Genomic DNA, 20895 nt, shown 5'->3' with positions numbered 1-20895 from the left:
AAAATAACAAAGATGCTAATCAAGATTAACCTGATATGAAGAGTATCAGGTCTTAAAAGTATTTTATGAATTTCTTCTGAATCCTGTTTGTACCAGATGGAATAATTACCTAAAATTACACAAAATTTTCTAAAGAAAATGTAATTGGACAGTGACCATATGTTTTGTTTCTGCTTTCCACCAGTCCTTTGTTATAGGAATATTGGTTTCACATTATTTTCCTAATCAATATCTATCACAGAAGTCTTAATTGAAATACTTCATACCGTTTTTCTTTTCTTTTCTTTTCTTTTTTTTTTTTTTTTTTTTGTTGAGATGGAGTCTCGTTCTGTCTCCAGGCTGGAGTGCAGTGGTATGATCTCGGCTCACTGCAACCTCCGCCTCTGGTTTCAAGCAATTCTTCTGCCTCAGCCTCCAGAGTAGCTGGGATTAGAGGCTCCCGCCACCACGCCCGGCTAATTTTTTTGTGTATTTTTAGTAGAGACGGGGTTTCACCACGTTGGCGAGGCTGGTCTCGAACTCCTGACCCCATGATCCGCCCGCTTCGGCCTCCCAAAGTGCTGGGATTACAGGCGTGAGTCAGCGCGCCTGAGCTAGAAATCATTTTTATAGAGATAAAAAAAGATGAATCTGACACAGAGGGGATGAGCCAAGATGGCCAATTAGAAGCAATAGCATTTCAAGTCTCCTTTGGAAATAAAACATAACTGGCAAAAAAAAAAAAAAAAAAAAAAAAATCCAGCTTCTGTCATCAAAATTGACTAGAAGACTCTCGTGCCCCACAGAGAGAAAGAAAAACAGTGTGGTGCAACAGCGGACCTGACAGCCACAGGGGGAAGGGGAAACCCCTTCCCCTGGCCAAGGGAGGCAGTGAGTGAGCATGCTACCCAGCTGGGGAAACTGCTTTTTCCATGGAGCTGTGGAACCCACGGATTGGAAGATTCCACTTGTGAACCCACACCACTGGGTCCTAGCATCCTAACCCCAGAAAGTGCAGATTCTTACAACCTCTCAGCTGGAATCTGCTTAAGCCTACCTAATTCCCAGGAGGAGGGGTGACCAGCACCTGCTGCAGCCGCCTGCAGTCTAAGCCATTTGAGCTCCTTGATGGAGGGGCAGCAGCCGGCAGTGGGACTCACAACTGCCTAACATGCTAAGCTCTCTGGGCGGGAGACGGGCAGTGCCCATTTTTATAGCTCCAGGTTGCACTTTTCCCCTGTTGGAGCCAGGAAAGCTGATGGCTTGATCCAAAGACTTGCCCCCACAGCCCATCACACTGGCTGTGGCAGTCAGTGGCCAGAGTGCCTCTTCAGGTCTAACCCTGACCCATCCTTCCTCACTGGGTGGGTTTCCCTGCAGGATCTCCAATAACTCCAGCCAGAGGTTCAGTGACAGAATTCAGATCTCCCTGGGCCTGAGTCCCTAGTGGGAGGGGTGGCTCCGATCTCTGGAGACCAGCAGACTTAACCTCTCTTCCTGGTAGTTCTGAGGGATCTGGGCAGCCCAGACAAGTGAATTTTCCCCCAGTGAAGCACAGGCTGTCCACCAAGGGACAAAGTGCTTGGTTAAATGGGTCCTGTTCCCTGTGCCACCCAACTGGATGAGGTACTCCAATAGGGGTCATCAGACACCCTATACAGGAGCAATCCTACTAGCATCAGGATGGTGCTCCTCAAGATCAGAGGTCCTAAAAGAAGGAGAAGGCACTTATTTTTGCTGTTCTCCAGCTTCCTTAAGTGACATCTCCGGGCATAGAAGTGAATGAGATGAAAGGGGCCTGAAGTGAAACCCCAGCAAACCGCAGCAGTCCTACAGAAGAGGGACTATTCTATATTGAAATAAAAGCAAGCAGAAAGTGACAACAAGAGCGTCAATAACAAACACACAAAAAAAAGCCCCCACAAAAACCCCAGCCAAGGGTCAGCAGCCTCAAAGACTGAAAGTAAACAAACTCATGAAGATGAGAAATAATCAATGAAAAAATGCTGAAAACCCAAAAGGCCAGAGTGACTCTTCTCCTCCAAATGATCGCAACATCTCTCCATTGAGGGCTCAGAACTGGATGGTAGATCAGATGGATGAATTGTCAGAAATAGGCTTCAGAAGATGGGTAATAAAAAAACTCTGCTGAGCTAAAGTAGCATGATCTAATCCAACACAAAGAAGCTAAGAAACTTGATAAAAGGATGGAAGAATTGCTAACTAGAATAACCAGTTAGTGAGGAACATAAACGATCTGATGGAGCTGAAAAACACAGCACAAGAACTTTATGAAGCATACACAAATATCAACAGCTAAACTGAACAAGTGGAAGAAAGGATGTCAGAGTATGAAGACCACTTTACTGAAATAAGACATGTAGATAAGAATAGAGAAAAAAGAATGAAAAGGAATGAACAAAGCCTCCAAGAAATATGGAACTTCATAAAGGACCAAATCTATGATTGATCGAAGTACAAGAAGAAGACGAGGAGAATGGAAACAAGCTGGAAAACACACTTCAGAATATTAACCAGGAAAACTTCAGGAAGTACAGAGAACACCATTAAGATACTCCATGAGAACAGCAACTCCAAGACACATAATAATCAGATTCTCCAAGGTTGAAATAAAGGAAAAACTGTTAAGGTCAACCAGAGAGAAAGGCCAGGTCACTTACAAAGGGAAGCCCATCAGACTAACAGTGGACTTCTCAGCAGAAACTCTACAAGAAGGAAGAGACTGGGGGCCAAAATTCAATATTCTTAAAGAAAAGAATTTTCAATCCAGAATTTCATATCCAGCCAAACTAAGCTTCATAAGTGAAGAAGAAATAATATCCTTTCTAGACAAGCAAATGATGAAGGATTTTGTTATCAACAGGCCTGCCCTGGAAGAGCTCCTGAAAGAAGCACTGAATATGGAAAGAAAAAACCAGTACCAGTCATTGCAAAAACACACCAAAATATAAAGACCCAGGACACTATGAAGAAGCTGCATCAACTAGTGTGCAAAATAACCAAATAGCATCATGATGACAGGATCAAATTCACATATAACAATACTAACTTCAAATATAAATGGGCCAAATGCTCCAGTTAAAAGATGCAGACCGGCAACTTGGATAAGGAGTCAAGACCTATCAATGTGCTGTATTCAGGAGACCCATCTTAGTTGCAAGGACACACATAAGCTAAAAAAAAAAAAAAAAAAAGGATGGAGGAAAACTTACCAAGCAAATGGAAAGCTAAGAAAAAAAGCAGGGGTTGCAATCCTAGTCTCTGACAAAACAGACTTAAACCAACAAAGATCAAAAAGACAAAGAAGGGCATTATACAATGGTAAAAGGAATAATTCAACAAGAAGACCTAACTGTCTAGATATATATGCACCCAATACAGGAGCACCCAGATTCATAAAGCAAGCTCTTAGAGACTTACAAAGTGACTTAGACTCCCACAGAATAATAGTGGAGGACTTTAACACCCCACTGTTAGCATTAGATCAATGAGACAGAAAATTAACAAGGATACTCAAAACTAGAACTCAGCTGTGGATCAAGTGGACCTAGTAGATGGCTACAGAACTCTCTACTGCAAATCAACAGAATGTACCTTCTTCTCAGTGCCACATCACACTTATTCTAAAATCGACCTCATAATTGAAAGTAAAGCACTCCTCAGCAAATGCAAAAGAACTGAAATCATAACAAACAGTTTCTCAGACCACAGTGAAATTAATTATAACTCAGGATTAGGAAACTCACTCAAAACTACATAATTTCTTGGAAATCAAGCAAGTTGCTCCTGAATGACTCCTGGGTAAATAATGAAATGAAAGCAGAAATCAAGAAGTTCTTTGAAACCAATGAGAACAAAGAGATAACATACCAGAATCTCTGTGACACAGCTAAAGCATTGTTAAGAGGGAAATTTCTAGCACTAAATGTCCATATCAGAAAGCTAGAAAAATCTCAAATTGACACCCCAACATCACAATTAGAAGAGTCTGAGAGACAGGAGCAAGCTTCTTCAAAAGCTAGCAGAAAACAAGAAATAATTAAGAGAAGAGAAGAATTGAAGGAGATAGAGACAGGAAAACCCTCAAAAAAATCAATGAATCCAGGAGATGTTTTTTTGAAAACAAAAAAAAAAATAGCAAAATAGATAGAACACTACTAGACTCATTAAAAAGAGAGAGAAGAATCAAATGGGCACAATAAAAATGATAAAGGAGATATCACCACTGACCCCACAAAAATTCAAACTAGCATCAGAGAATATTATAAATACTTCTACCCAATCTAGAAGAAATGGATTAATTCCTGGATGCATACACCTTACCAAGACTAAACCAGGAAGAAGTTAAATCACTGAATAGACTAATAACAAACTCTGAAATTGAGGCAGTAATTATTTCCTACCAACCAAAAAAGCCCAAGGCCAGAGCTGAATTCTACCAGAAATACAAGGAGAGCTGGTACCATTCCTTCTGAAACTATTTCAAACAATTGAAAAGGAGGGACTCCTCCCTAACTCAATTTATGAAGCCAGCATCATTCTGATACCAAAATCAGGAAGAGACACAACAATAAAAGAAAACTTCAGGCCAATATCCCTGATGAACATTGATGTGAAAATCCTCAATAAAATACTGGCAAACCAAATCTAGTGGCACATAAAACAACTTTTCCATCACAATCAAGTTGGCTTCATCCCTGGGATGCAAGGCTAGTTCAACATACACAAATCAATAAAGGTAATTCATCACACAAATGGAACCAAAGACAAAAACCACAGGATTATCTCAATAGATTCAGAAAAGGCTTTTGATAAAATTCAACATCTCTTCATGTGAAAAACTCTCAAAATACTAGGTATTGATGGAAAATATCTCAAAATTATAAGAGCTATTTATGTCAAACCCACAACCAATATCATATTGAATGGGAAAAAGCGGGAAACATTACCTTTGAAAACTGGTACAAGACAAGAATGCCCTCTTTCACCACTTACATTCAACATAGTATTGGAATTTCTGGCCATGGCAATCAGGCAAGATAAAGAAATAAAGTGTATTCAAATAGGAGGAGAGGAAGTCAAGTTGTCTCTGTAGGCAGATGACATGATTTTATATTTAGAAAACCCAATCTCTTTCAGCCCAAAAATTTCTTGAACTGATAAGCAAACTCAACAAAGTCTCAGAATACAAAATCAATGTGCAAAAACCACAAGCATTCCTTTACATCAACAATAGCAAGCAGAGAGGCAAATCATGAATAAACTCCCATTTACAATCACTACAAAGAGAATAAAATACCTAGGAATGCAGCGAACAAAAGATTTTAAGGACCTCTTCAAGGGGAACTACGAACCACTACTCAAGAAATAAAAGAGGACACAAACAAATGGAAAAACATGCCATCCTCATGGATAGGAAGAATCAATATCGTGAAAAATAAATTTATGGATTCAATGCTATTCCCATCACACTATCATTCACATTCTTCACAGAATTAGAAAAAAAGTATTTTAAATTTTATATGGAATCAAAGAAAACCTCTTATGGCCAAGACGATCTTACACAAAAAGAATAAAGCTGGAAGCATCGAGCTACCTGACTTCAAACTATACTACAAGGATACAGTAACCAAAACAGCACGGTACCGGCACCAAAACAGACATATAGACCAATGGAGCAAAACAGAGACCTCAGAAATAGCACAACACATATACAACCATCTGATCTTTGACAAACCTGACAAAAACAAGCAATGGGGAAAGGATCTCCTATTCAGTAAATGGTGCTGAGAAAACTGGCTAGCCATATGCAGAAAACTGAAACTGGACCCTTTCCTTACACCTTATGCAAGATGGATTAAAGATTTGATGTAAAACCCAAAACCTTAAAAACCCTGGAAGAAACCTTAGGCAACACCATTTGGGACAAAGGCTTGGGAAAGACTTCATGACCAAAACACCAAAAGCAATTGCAACAAAAGCCAAAATTGACAAATGGGATCTAATTAAACTAAAGAGCTTCTGCACAGCAAAAGGAACTAGCATCAGAGCGAACACATAACCTACAGACTGGGAGAAAGCTTTTGCAATCTACCTACCTGACAAAGGTCTGTTATCCAGAATTTACAAAGAACATAGACATATTTACAAGAAAAAAAAAACATCAAAAAATGGGCAAAGAATATTAACAGACACTTCTCAAAGAAGACATTTACATGGCCAGCAAACACATGAAAAAACTCAACATCACTGGTCATCAGAGAAATGCAAATGAAAACCACAGTGAGATACCATCTCATGTTAGTCAGAATGGCAATTATTAGAAAGTCAGGAAACAACAGATGCTGGCAAGGTTCTGGAGAAAAAAAGAACGCTTTTACACTTTCAGTGGGAATGTAAATTAGTTTAGCCATTGTAGAAGACAGTATGGCAATTCCTCGAGGATCTAGAACCAAAAATACCATTTGACCCAGCAGTCCCATTACTTGAGTATATACTCAAAGGAATATAAATCATTATACTCTAAAAACACATGCACACATATGTTAATTGCAGCACTATTTACAATAGCAAAGACCATCAATGATAGACTGGGTAGAGAAAATATGGTACATACACACCGTAGAATACTATGCAGCCACAAAAAGGAATGAGATCACGTCCTTTTCAGTAACATGGAAGAAGCTGGAAGCCATCATCCTCACCAAACTAACACAGGAACAGAAAATCAAACCCTGCATATTCTTACTCATAAGTGGGACTTGATCATTAAAAACGCATGGACACAGGGAGAGGAATGTCACACACCAGGGCTTGTTGGGGGTGGAGGGTGAGGGGAGGGAACTTATAGGACGAGTTAACAAGTGCAACGAACCACCAAGGCACACGTATACCTATGTAACAAACATGCATGTTCTGCACATGTATCCTATTTTTGTTTTGTTTTTGTTTTTGTTTTGAAGAAATAAATTTAAAAAAAAATAAGATTAATCCTACCTTGGGGTTTCTAACATGGTAGAGACAGGAACTTCCAGATGGGAGAAACAACCGTAGGTAACAGAACAATTTATTCATCTCTTAGTGTAAAGAAAGTGTTTTGCCACTACCTTGATTTCCACAGTCAATTCCAATCCCAATTGTAGTAGTATATTTACATTATTGTGATACTTTTTAAGGTATTCCTTCAATTACACATAATCAAAAATAAGAGTCTTAGTAATTACAGTATTGGGTAAGAATTATACTCAAATTGACAAAAATGTTTTAAAAAATGATGTACTTCCACTTCTGTTAGGTTTGGTTTTGAATTGGCCCCTAGTTTCATTATCCCTTTCTTTCCATCAAGATATATATTTTCTATTGGTACTATTTGTTTCATTTGAAAAATCAGGAAAATATTTGTAAATCAAATAAAATTTTGAAGAGAAAAAATTTTGTCAGACTTTTGCATAGTCTTCTGGATGGAAATGTTTATGCCATTTCTTTATTCCTGGGAGGAAAATTAAACAATAGTGAGAATATTCCATTATTGTCACTCTAAGTTTTCAGAATAAAGCTGAGGAGTTCTGAATTTATGAAAGAATATTTTATTCAAGAAACTCAAAAACACTCAGTCTGTTATGTAAAGTAGAAAGTAAGCTGAATAAACAGAGAAAGTGGAATTTCCACCCAGCCTGTCTAGTCTTCTCTTTTAAATACAGTCTTTACTTCCGTGCGTTTTTCACATAGTGGTATGTGTTTTCATTGGACATTGATTACTATTATTGTAGGGCTAGTTTGGATCAAATCTCCTTCCCACAACCAATTTCCTATCAGAGGTAATGGGTTTGCAGCTCATTTATAATGATCATATTGGCAGGAATTTAGCTGATATTTCCAAACACTCAATAGGAGTGGTTTTTCCACTCTCCTGAGTGCCTCTCAGCTGCAGGTAAAGAATGTTACATATGGATGAAAGAGCTAATTAGAGCCAATTATAGCTTGAGTCACCAGCAATGGCATTAAAATGTCTGGCAGAATCTACCTTGTCCTTGTAACACAGATATTTTGTATCTTTACAAATACCTGTCTTGGAACATTAAACATTTTATAGAATTGCAGGTAATAAGCACTTAAATTTAATAATCAAAAGAGGCATTGCCAAAGTAATCCTGAAAGTAGGACTTCACTAGACATAATTATACATTGACTGCCAAAGGCATCTCAAAATTAACAGTAAATTTCAGGTACTTAATGAGAGGCATTGAAGTTCTATAACAAATTTGAACTTAATAAATCCAGTGACCTGTATTTAATTCAACATATGTATTCATGTTTTCTCATATGAGGCACATTGTCTTAGTATTTTGGAGGAGCTATTGGCAGTCTGTATTAATTTTACTTTACTAATTTTGTTCCGGTGGGATACACCAATCCTTTGATGAGTGGGAATGTTTTTGCATAACATTTTATTCCTATCCACTCAGTTCAACAATAATGTAGAACATCATCTGGCCCTTGGAAAGTGGGGAAGGTTGTGTAGGCAGAAAAAAGATCAGATCATTTTATCTTATATTTTTATAGCTTTTGTTTGAAAAAATTGGTATGATTACAAATAAAAGCAGAATACTTCTAAATATTAAATTAAAATTTGGAAGAGACACTGAAGCTATTACATTATATTTAAAATGCAGTTGTGCAAAATTATATTTTTCATCTACCTAATTATTCATCTGTCATGAATATAGCTATCTGAAAAATTATAGAACTGTGTTCTATAATATCCAGATGTTCCAAATAATGATTAGAAGTAAACATGAGTACGTTTTTGAAATATGTCTGAGGGGCGGAGCAAGATGGCCGAACAGGAACAGCTCCAGTCTCCAACTCCCAGCGCAAGCCACACAGAAGACAGGTGATTTCTGCATTTTCAACTGAGGTACTGGGTTCATCTCACTGGGGAGTGCCGGACGATCAGTGCTGGTCAGCTGCTGCAGCCCGACCAGCGAGAGCTGAAGCAGTGCGAGGCATTGCCTCACCTGGGAAGCACAAGGGGGAAGGGAATCCCTTTTCCTAGCCAGGGGAACTGAGACACACAACACCTGGAAAATTGGGTAACTCCCACCCCAATACTGTGCTTTAAGCAAACAGGCACACCAGGAGATCATATCCCACACCTGGCCGGGAGGGTCCCACGCCCACGGAGCCTCCCTCATTGCTAGCACAGCAGTCTGTGATCTACCAGCAAGGCAGCAGCGAGGCTGGGGGAGGGGCGCCCGCCATTGCTGAGGCTTAAGTAGGTAAACAAAGCTGCTGGGAAGCTCGAACTGGGTGGGGCTCACAGCAGCTCAAGGAAACCTGCCTGTCTCTGTAGACTCCACCTCTGGGGACAGGGCACAGTAAACAATAAACGCAGCAGAAGCCTCTGCAGACGCAAACGACTCTGTCTGACAGCTTTGAAGAGAGCAGTGGATCTCCCAACACGGAGGTTGAGATCTGAGAAGGGACAGACTGCCTGCTCAAGTGGGTCCCTGACCCCTGAGTAGCCTAACTGGGAGACATCCCCAACTAGGGGCAGTCTGACACCCCACACCTCACAGGGTGGAGTACACCCCTGAGAGGAAGCTTCCAAAGCAAGAATCAGACGGGTACACTCGCTGTTCAGAAATATTCCATCTTCTGCAGCCTCTGCTGCTGATACCCAGGCAAACAGGGTCTGGAGTGGACTTCAAGCAATCTGCAGCAGACCTACAGCTGAGGGTCCTGACGGTTAGAAGGAAAACTATCGAACAGGAAGGACACCTATACCAAAACCCCATCAGTACATCACCATCATCAAAGACCAGAGGCAGATAAAACCACAAAGATGGGGAAAAAGCAGGGCAGAAAAGCTGGAAATTCAAAAAATAAGAGCGCATCTCCCCCGGCAAAGGAGCGCAGCTCATCGCCAGCAACGGATCAAAGCTGGACGGAGAATGACTTTGACGAGATGAGAGAAGAAGGCTTCAGTCCATCAAATTTCTCAGAGCTAAAGGAGGAATTACGTACCCAGCACAAAGAAACTAAAAATATTGAAAAAAAAGTGGAAGAATTGATGGCTAGAGTAATTAATGCAGAGAAGGTCCTAAATGAAATGAAAGAGATGAAAACCATGACACGAGAAATACGTGACAAATGTACAAGCTTCAGTAACCGACTTGATCAACAGGAAGAGAGAGTATCAGCGATTGAGGATCAAATGAATGAAATGAAGCGAGAAGAGAAACCAAAAGAAAAAAGAAGAAAAAGAAATGAACAAAGCCTGCAAGAAGTATGGGATTATGTAAAAAGACCAAATCTACGTCTGATTGGGGTGCCTGAAAGTGAGGGGGAAAATGGAACCAAGTTGGAAAACACTCTTCAGGATATCATCCAGGAGAACTTCCCCAACCTAGTAGGGCAGGCCAACATTCAAATCCAGGAAATACAGAGAATGCCACAAAGATAATCCTCGAGAAGAGCAACTCCAAGACACATAATTGCCAGATTCACCAAAGTTGAAATGAAGGAAAAAATGTTAAGGGGAGCCAGAGAGAAAGGTCGGGTTACCCACAAGGGGAAGCCCATCAGACTAACAGCAGATCTCTCGGCAGAAACTCTACAAGCCAGAAGAGAGTGGGGGCCAATATTCAACATTCTTAAAGAAAAGAATTTTCAACCCAGAATTTCATAGCCAGCCAAACTAAGTTTCATAACTGAAGGAGAAATAAAATCCTTTACAGATAAGCAAATGCTTAGAGATTTTGTCACCACTAGGCCTGCCTTACAAGAGACCCTGAAGGAAGCACTAAACATGGAAAGGAACAACCGGTACCAGCCATTGCAAAAACATGCCAAAATGTAAAGACCATCGAGGATAGGAAGAAACTGCATCAACTAATGAGCAAAATAACCAGTTAATATCATAATGGCAGGATCAAGTTCACACATAACAATCTTAACCTTAAATGTAAATGGACTAAATGCTCCAATTAAAAGACACAGACTGGCAAACTGGATAAAGAGTCAAGACCCATCAGTCTGCTGTATTCAGGAGACCCATCTCACACGCAGAGATATACATAGGCTCAAAATAAAGGGATGGAGGAAGATTTACCAAGCAAATGAAGAAAAAAAAAAGCAGGGGTTGCAATACTAGTCTCTGACAAAACAGACTTTAAACCATCAAAGAACAAAAGAGACAAAGAAGGCCATTACATAATGGTAAAGGGATCAATTCAACAGGAAGAGCTAACTATCCTAAATATATATGCACCCAATACAGGAGCACCCAGATTCATAAAGCAAGTCCTTAGAGACTTACAAAGAGACTTAGACTCCCATACAATAATAATGGGAGACTTCAACACTCCACTGTCAACATTAGACAGATCAACGAGACAGAAAGTTAACAAGGATATCCAGGAATTGAACTCATCTCTGCAGCAAGCAGACCTAATAGCCATCTATAGAACTCTCCACCCCAAATCAACAGAATACACATTCTTCTCAGCACCGCATCATACTTACTCCAAAATTGACCATGTAATTGGAAGTAAAGCACTCCTCAGCAAATGTACAAGAACAGAAATTGTAACAAACTGTCTCTCAGACCACAGTGCAATCAAACTAGAACTCAGGACTAAGAAACTCAATCAAAACCGCTCAACTACATGGAAACTGAACAACCTGCTCCTGAATGACTACTGGGTACATAACGAAATGAAGGCAGAAATAAAGATGTTCTTTGAAACCAATGAGAACAAAGATGCAACATACCAGAATCTCTGGGACACATTTAAAGCAGTGTGTAAAGGGAAATTTATAGCACTAAATGCCCACAAGAGAAAGCAGGAAAGATCTAAAATTGACACTCTAACATCGCAATTAAAAGAACTAGAGAAGCAAGAGCAAACACATTCGAAAGCTAGCAGAAGGCAAGAAATCACTAAGATCAGAGCAGAACTGAAGGAGATAGAGACACAAAAAACCCTCCAAAAAATCAATGAATCCAGGAGTTGGTTTTTTGAAAAGATCAACAAAATTGACAGACCACTAGCAAGACTAATAAAGAAGAAAAGAGAGAAGAATCAAATCGATGCAATTAAAAATGATAAAGGGGATATCACCACCGATCCCACAGAAATACAAACTACCATCAGAGAATACTATAAACACCTCTACGCAAATAAACTGGAAAATCTAGAAGAAATGGATAATTTCCTGGACACTTACACTCTTCCAAGACTAAACCAGGAAGAAGTTGAATCCCTGAATAGACCAATAGCAGGCTCTGAAATTGAGGCAATAATTAATAGCCTACGAACCAAAAAAAGTCCAGGACCAGATGGATTCACAGCTGAATTCTACCAGAGGTACAAGGAGGAGTTGGTACCATTCCTTCTGAAACTATTCCAATCAATAGAAAAAGAGGGAATCCTCCCTAACTCATTTTATGAGGCCAACATCATCCTGATACCAAAGCCTGGCAGAGACACAACAAAAAAAGAGAGTTTTAGACCAATATCCCTGATGAACATCGATGCAAAAATCCTCAATAAAATACTGGCAAACCGGATTCAGCAACACATCAAAAAGCTTATCCACCATGATCAAGTGGGCTTCATCCCTGGGATGCAAGGCTGGTTCAACATTCGCAAATCAATAAACATAATCCAGCATATAAACAGAACCAAAGACAAGAACCACATGATTATCTCAATAGATGCAGAAAAGGCTTTTGACAAAATTCAACAGCCCTTCATGCTAAAAACACTCAATAAATTCGGTATTGATGGAACGTACCTCAAAATAATAAGAGCTATTTATGAGAAACCCACAGCCAATATCATACTGAATGGGCAAAAACTGGAAAAATTCCCTTTGAAAACTGGCACAAGACAGGGATGCCCTCTCTCACCACTCCTATTCAACATAGTGTTGGAAGTTCTGGCTAGGGCAATCAGGCAAGAGAAAGAAATCAAGGGTATTCAGTTAGGAAAAGAAGAAGTCAAATTGTCCCTGTTTGCAGATGACATGATTGTATATTTAGAAAACCCCATTGTCTCAGCCCAAAATCTCCTTAAGCTGATAAGCAACTTCAGCAAAGTCTCAGGATAGAAAATTAATGTGCAAAAATCACAAGCATTCTTATACACCAGTAACAGACAAACACAGAGCCAAATCAGGAATGAACTTCCATTCACAATAGCTTCAAAGAGAATCAAATACCTAGGAATCCAACTTACAAGGGATGTAAAGGACCTCTTCAAGGAGAACTACAAACCACTGCTCAGTGAAATAAAAGAGGACACAAACAAATGGAAGAACATACCATGCTCATGGATAGGAAGAATCAATATCGTGAAAATGGCCATACTGCCCAAGGTAATTTATAGATTCAATGCCATCCCCATCAAGCTACCAATGAGTTTCTTCACAGAATTGGAAAAAACTGCTTTAAAGTTCATATGGAACCAAAAAAGAGCCCGCATCTCCAAGACAATCCTAAGTCAAAAGAACAAAGCTGGAGGCACCACGCTACCTGACTTCAAACTATACTACAAGGCTACAGTAACCAAAACAGCATGGTACTGGTACCAAAACAGAGATATAGACCAATGGAACAGAACAGAGTCCTCAGAAATAATACCACACATCTACAGCCATCTGATCTTTGACAAACCTGAGAGAAACAAGAAATGGGGAAAGGATTCCCTATTTAATAAATGGTGCTGGGAAAATTGGCTAGCCATAAGTAGAAAGCTGAAACTGGATCCTTTCCTTACTCCTTATATGAAAATTAATTCAAGATGGATTAGAGACTTAAATGTTAGACCTAATACCATAAAAATCCTAGAGGAAAACCTAGGTAGTACCATTCAGGACATAGGCATGGGCAAAGACTTCATGTCTAAAACACCAAAAGCAACAGCAGCAAAAGCCAAAATTGACAAATGGGATCTAATTAAACTAAAGAGCTTCTTCACAGCAAAAGAAACTACCATCAGAGTGAACAGGCAACCTACAGAATGGGAGAAAATTTTTGCAATCTACTCATCTGACAAAGGGCTAATATCCAGAACCTACAAAGAACTCAAACAAATTTACAAGAAAAAACACAAACAACCCCATCAAAAAGTGGGCAAAGGATATGAACAGACAGTTCTCAAAAGAAGACATTCATACAGCCAACAGACACATGAAAAAATGCTCATCATCACTGGCCATCAGAGAAATGCAAATCAAAACCACAATGAGATACCATCTCACACCAGTTAGAATGGTGATCATTAAAAAGTCAGGAAACAACAGGTGCTGGAGAGGATGTGGAGAAATAGGAACGCTTTTACACTGTTGGTGGGATTGTAAACTAGTTCAACCATTATGGAAAACAGTATGGCGATTCCTCAAGGATCTAGAACTAGATGTACCAGATGACCCAGCCATCCCATTACTGGGTATATACCGAAAGGATTATAAATCATGCTGCTATAAAGATACATGCACACGTATGTTTATTGCAGCACTATTCACAATAGCAAAGACTTGGAATCAACCCAAATGTCCATCAGTGACAGATTGGATTAAGAAAATGTGGCACATATATACCATGGAATATTATGCAGCCATAAAAAAGGATGAGTTTGTGTCCTTTGTAGGGACATGGATGCAGCTGGAAACCATCATTCTTAGCAAACTATCACAAGAACAGAAAACCAAACACCGCATGTTCTCACTCATAGGTGGGAACTGAACAATGAGATCACTTGGACTCAGGAAGGGGAACATCACACACCGGGGCCTATCATGGGGAGGGGGGAGGGTGGAGGGAGTGCATTGGGAGTTATACCTAATGTAAATGACGAGTTGATGGGTGCAGGACACCAACATGGCACAAGTATACATATGTAACAAACCTGCACGTTATGCACATGTACCCTACAACTTAAAGTATAATAATAATAAATAAATTAAAAAAAAAAAAAAGAAATATGTCTTTAAAGGGCTAAAAATCGAAAATATCATAAATAGGAAATACGTAAAACCATTTTATAATATGCTTTATGCTTAACAGGTAAATAGTAGGTATAGAAAATTATATCAGAAATTTCTACTGCTTAACCAGTTCTAAATTTAAAATGCAAAGCCTACATTTATTATAATTAGGTATATTTATAATGCACCATTTTCTGAAAGTCACAGTAACAAATGTAGTCATAATTTATAAGGGAGTAATCAATAATTTCTGATAGGTTGAACACAGCACAATCAATTAGCATCTATATAGAAACAAAAATTGTTTTTCTGGTATGCATTTCTAAACAGCTTTAAAGACTACACGATGAAAATGCACTTCATGGAATTGTTTGTCCTTACTCAAATTCAATTCTAGTTATGACCCTGAGAGATGATTAGTAAATTCAACTTTTTAATTAGCATTTTGCATAATTCATTGAAATTATAATGCGCTCATGCATTTGATTGTCAAGGTGCAGATGTGCTAATATGAGGCTATAATTTTCTCATCTAAATAACACTTTTAGTAAAACCTCCAATTTCTCACAATTCTATTGTATAAGACCTATTATTGCTCATTTTTTAAAAATGCATTCAGAGTTGGATTTTGAAGTCAGCTTGTATTGCTACAATGGATTGCTCAGGATACTAGGGACCAAAATAAACTAACATTTAAAAAAAATGTTTATTCCATTTTGGTTAATACTACTTCATCACAGTTAATATAACTTTTAAATGTACCAAGTAGAGTTTAATACATTTATAACTCCAAATAGACCCAAATAGAAATTATAAAATCAAAAATTAAAGGGATACTGGTTTTGGATTTTATTGCACTGAAGAAGTATGGGCACAATAATCATAGACTGTTTACCACAGGATGTTCCTAAACCCAAAACACAGGCTTTTATTGAATATGTGATTTCATGAGATGAACTTTGGTACTTAAAAAAATAATTGATTGATATCTTTCTCAAAGCTTCCCAACGTTTTCCCAAAGATGTATCTATTTACATTGAACTTTAGTGCTTGTTTCCATATAAATCACAAGCTCCTATCCACTGGGCAGCTTTGCTTCAACTCTAAAGAAAATGAGAAAAAAAAGAGTAAAATATGGAATGTGACTGTTCAAAGAAATGGCAGGATGCAGTAGAACATTTTTTTTTTTTCTGTACACCAGACAGATTGTTAGAATGAATAAAATGTTTCCAAACGAGGTGAGAGAACTTGCAAACCGGGATTCTTGGCCATGAGTCCTATTTACAAATGAGGTAAACTGCCTGGAATCAAGCACCCAAACACGTGATGGTTGCTGCCTACTCTGCCAGCATAGATGTTTGTGCTGTTGGTTCTGAGAACGTTGGCCAGCAAAATTGCTATTATTGCAAACATGTGTGGCAATGCTGAATGAGATTTCTAAGGAACTGTGTGGTAGAATGAATATTAGTGTTTGGGACAAATGCTTTCTTAGGACATAATTTAAAAAGCACTTCTTACATTCCCAAACTCTGCTGTACAGAATGTTTAGTACATGGATAGTAGTATAAAGAGACCACTGTGTTGCTCCTGGCATGGCCTACATAAGTCCCTAGTAGGTAATCCCTCTCAGCAATTTTATAGCATCTGGCTCTAGGTACCTCATAAAACAAAGTGAAGCATTGCAGTCATGGCAATGCTGATGAGCTGAGATTGGCTCATGTTGAGTTCCACTGTTGTACTTCCAAGTGATATTATACTGTGTCTCATGATTCTTTCATGCTAGGAAATTATTTTTTGTTCTTTACTTATTAATGTTTGTATAAAAAATTGAAGTGACTGGCATCTTTGTTTGATAATATCTATGTTAACTTAAAATGTATGTGGATGAAAGTTCTAAAGTTCCCAGAAATTGCCAAGCATTTGGAAATAATCATTTTAAAAATGGTAATGTGGAATTTTATTTTCATAGGCTATGAAGGTTACTTCCAAATAAGAAAGAATTTGATAAAAACTATGCTTCACTAAGACCTTAAGTGTAAGTTTACAATCCTAAATTGTATCTTAGGTTAATCCCTAATTGAATTATTTGTATCATTTTGATGCATACATTCATTACTTTTAACTTCATTCAATGATTTTTATTTTTAATAGTTACATAAAAATCAGCAATGGTTAACTTTAGGTGCCAACTTGACTGGATTAAGGAATATTTAGATATCTGGAAAAGCATTGTTTCTGGATGTGTCTGGGGGAGTGTTTTTAGAGGAGATTGATATGTGAGTCAGTGGATTGAGTGAGGAAGATTCTCCCTCAACGTGGGAAGGAACCATCCTATTTTGGGTTCCAGATGAAAAAAAAAAAAAAAAGTCAAAGGAAGGACAAACTATTGTGTCTTTCTTGCTTCCAAAGCAAGAAGCCTTCTATTCCTGCATTTGAATATCAGAACTCCAGTTCCCCCAGCTCTTGCACTCTGCGGCTCACAGCAGCAGCTCTGTTTTGGGGTCTTTGACCTAGGACTGAATGCATACCACAGGATTCCCTAGACCAGGAAAGCCAGTTGGTGTGGCTCAGTCCAAGTCTGAGCAGGTGAGCAATGCCTGGACTGAGCCACGCTACTGGCTTACCTGGTCTCCAGCTTGCAGATGGCCTATCATGAGACTTCTCGGCCTCCATAATCTTGTGAGCCCATTCCCCTAATACATCTTCTCTAATATAACTATCTCTATATCCTATATATTCTGTCTCCCTAAGAACCCTGATTAACAGTCATTAACCTTTAACAGTACATTTCAAATGATGAAGCTCTTCGGATTCCAAATATACTTAAGAAGACTTTCTAAATACCGTTCAAATGAAAAGATAAAGCCAACAATTTATAGTACCACTTAGAAATGAGGCCGAACTTTATGGGACACCATAGTAATATTTTTCTGATGAATACTTCCAGAAAAGTTTCATTTAAGAAGTGATTGCATTTTGAAAAGAAGATGCATGGGAGGAACAATGAGGAGAACATGAAACACACTTGTAGCATATTGTCCTGTATGTAAATCATACTCCTGGACACCTCCGAGTTTGGTAACAAGTTTCATTTTCTCCAACTTTCCCGTCAATCAGCAATGTTTGAAACAATTTGGTTGCTTCATTGTATAATGTTTCCAAGAAAACTAAAGCCTCATTAATGTACACATAGCTCTCAAAAGAAGACGTGTATATGCATTAGATTCCACTGTGGTTTTATGAGAATCCTAGGACACTAAAAAAAGGGAATTACATAGAAAAGTCTCAGTGTGGTGCTTTTTGAGGTCACAAAGAGCAAAGTAGTCAGATTGACATGTGTGCACCATACCTGAACAACATAGATGACTCCAGTCCTGTTATTAAGTTTTTCAGCTTTTGATATTTTTTAATAAAATGATTAGTCAATAGTCTAATATCATTCACTTCTTCACCTCATTTCTGTTTTAGTCATATGGTGTTGAGAAGGACCAAGTTTTAGATCAATCAATGGAAAGATTAAATGAAATATGTGGAGGAACAAAAATGCACAGAAAATTCCCAGGAGTTGATGAAGGAAAAAGGAATTGAGAAGTTATCCATAAGTGTTTAGAATTTCAGAAATCTCTTTGGCATTGCTTACTAACCCACATAATAGATGAGATTAATAAGTATTCGGTTAATCAGCAGCAGCACTATGATCATCATTAATAATATAAATGTTTTCCTTTTCTATTTCTTTTTCTTTTTTAAAAGCTTTTAAGTTCAGGGTTACATGTGCAGGTTTGCTATATAGGTAAACTTGTGTCATGGGGTTTTGTTGTACAGACTACTTCTTCACCCAGGTATTTAACCTAGTTACCATTAGGTTTTTTTTTTTTTCCCTCATTCTCTCCCTCATCCAACCCTCCACTAGGGTCTTGCATTAGGCCCTAGTGTGTGTTGTTCCCTGCTACATGTACATATGTTCTCATAGTTTAGCTCCCATTTATAAGTGAGAGTATGTGGTATTTGGTTTTCTATTTCTGCATTAGTTTGCTAAGAATAATGGCCTCCAGCTCCATCCGTGTCCCTGCAAAGATATGATCTCATTCTGTTTTTTTATGTCTGCATGATATTCCATGGTGTATATGTACCACAATTTACTTATCCAGCCTATTATTGATGGGCACTTAAGTTCATGTCTTTGCTATTGTGAATAGTGCTGCAATGTACATACTCATGCTTTTGTGTTTACAATAGAACAATTTATATTCCTTTGTGCATATAACCAACAATGGGATGGTGGAACTAATGGTAGTTCTGACTTTAGGTCTTTGAGGAATTGTCGCAGTATCTTCTACAATGGCTGAACTAATTTACACTCCCACCAAGAGTGTATAAGCATTCCTTTTTCTCCACAACCACATCAGCATCTGTTATTATTATTTTTTTTTTTACTTTTTAATAATAGCCATTGTCACTGATGTGAGATGGTATGTCATTGTGGTTTTCATTATCATTTCTCTAATAATCAGTAGTGTTGAGCATTTTTTCATATGATTGTTGGCCACATGTATTCTTCTTTTGAAAGATGTCAGTTCATGTCCTTTGCTCACTTTTTAATATTCACCTTTGCCTGAAAATCAGGTTTGGGGAGAAGATACAGATCATAAAACACGTATTTAATGTGTTCAAAGAAATAAAATCTGAAGAAAGAATTCATAGATTGAAACATTAAACAGAAAAAAAATGTAGCAAAGATAAATAAAAATGGATAACTTGAGAAAAATTAACAAGACATGTAGATGTCCTGGTCTGTGTCCCGTTACTAAAACTGAATACTGAAAACTGGTGATTTGTAGGAATAAAGGTTGATTTGTTCACGGTTCTGGTGATAGAGAGTTCAAGAGCATGTTTCTGGTGGCTAGTAAGAGATTCCTTGCTGTGTCATAACATAATGAGGGAATCACATAGCAAGAGGCCAAGAGTGTGCCCACTCAGATTTCTCTTACTCTTTTTACAAAGCCACCAGTCCTACCACAGGGGCTCCCTTCTTGTTATCTTGTCTATTTCTAATTACCTCCCAAAGGCACCATATCAAATCAACATATAAATTTGAAGACTACATTCTCAACACATGGAATTTCGAGACATGTTTAAACCATAGAAATAAATAATAGAATAAAAGTAGAATATGTATCTAATTGGTGTCTGAGAAGGGAAGAAAATTATATATTGGGCTACTGAGATATACTGGCTGAGAAATTTCTAGAAATGTTAAAAACACAAATGGTCACTTAAAGGATAATACATTGTACATCACGCATGATAAGGCAAAAATAAATAAATAAATAAATAAATATAAATTCTCATATAAAAATGTGGAGATTCCAGGTCATAAAACCATTTTCAACCAATTTCTAAAAATTGACAACATAAAAATTATGTTATCCAAGCACAGTGAAATGTCTTTTTGTTTCCTGTGCTGTTTTGAAATTTAAGATATATATTGTTATTTGAAATATAAGATATATATTTCAAAACAGCACAGGAAACAAAAAGGCATTTGAAATATATATATATATTTCAAAACATTAAAGGAAATTATCCATATATAACTATCATGGAACATATTTAAAAAATAAATATTACATTTTCTTCTAACAGATGTTACTCATGCAGTATTTTTTGAACCATTGCCTTAGAATATTTACTGCACGATTTTCCATTTTCATAATTTCTTTTATTATTTTTGTTATTTATTTTCAAACACAGCTAAAGACAATGTTACTTTATATGCAATATTTTATCTGGTTTATTGACATAATTTATCAACTTATCTACTCAGCAGTGGTTTTATCACACACTGTCATTTTTAACTTTCTTCTTGGTGAAATATATTCTTTAATGTTTTGTTTTCTT

The sequence above is a fragment of the Theropithecus gelada genome, chromosome 5 (assembly GCF_003255815.1).
Source record: "Theropithecus gelada isolate Dixy chromosome 5, Tgel_1.0, whole genome shotgun sequence".
NCBI classification, from domain to species: Eukaryota; Metazoa; Chordata; class Mammalia; order Primates; family Cercopithecidae; genus Theropithecus; species Theropithecus gelada.
This window is presented reverse-complemented; position numbering follows the sequence as displayed.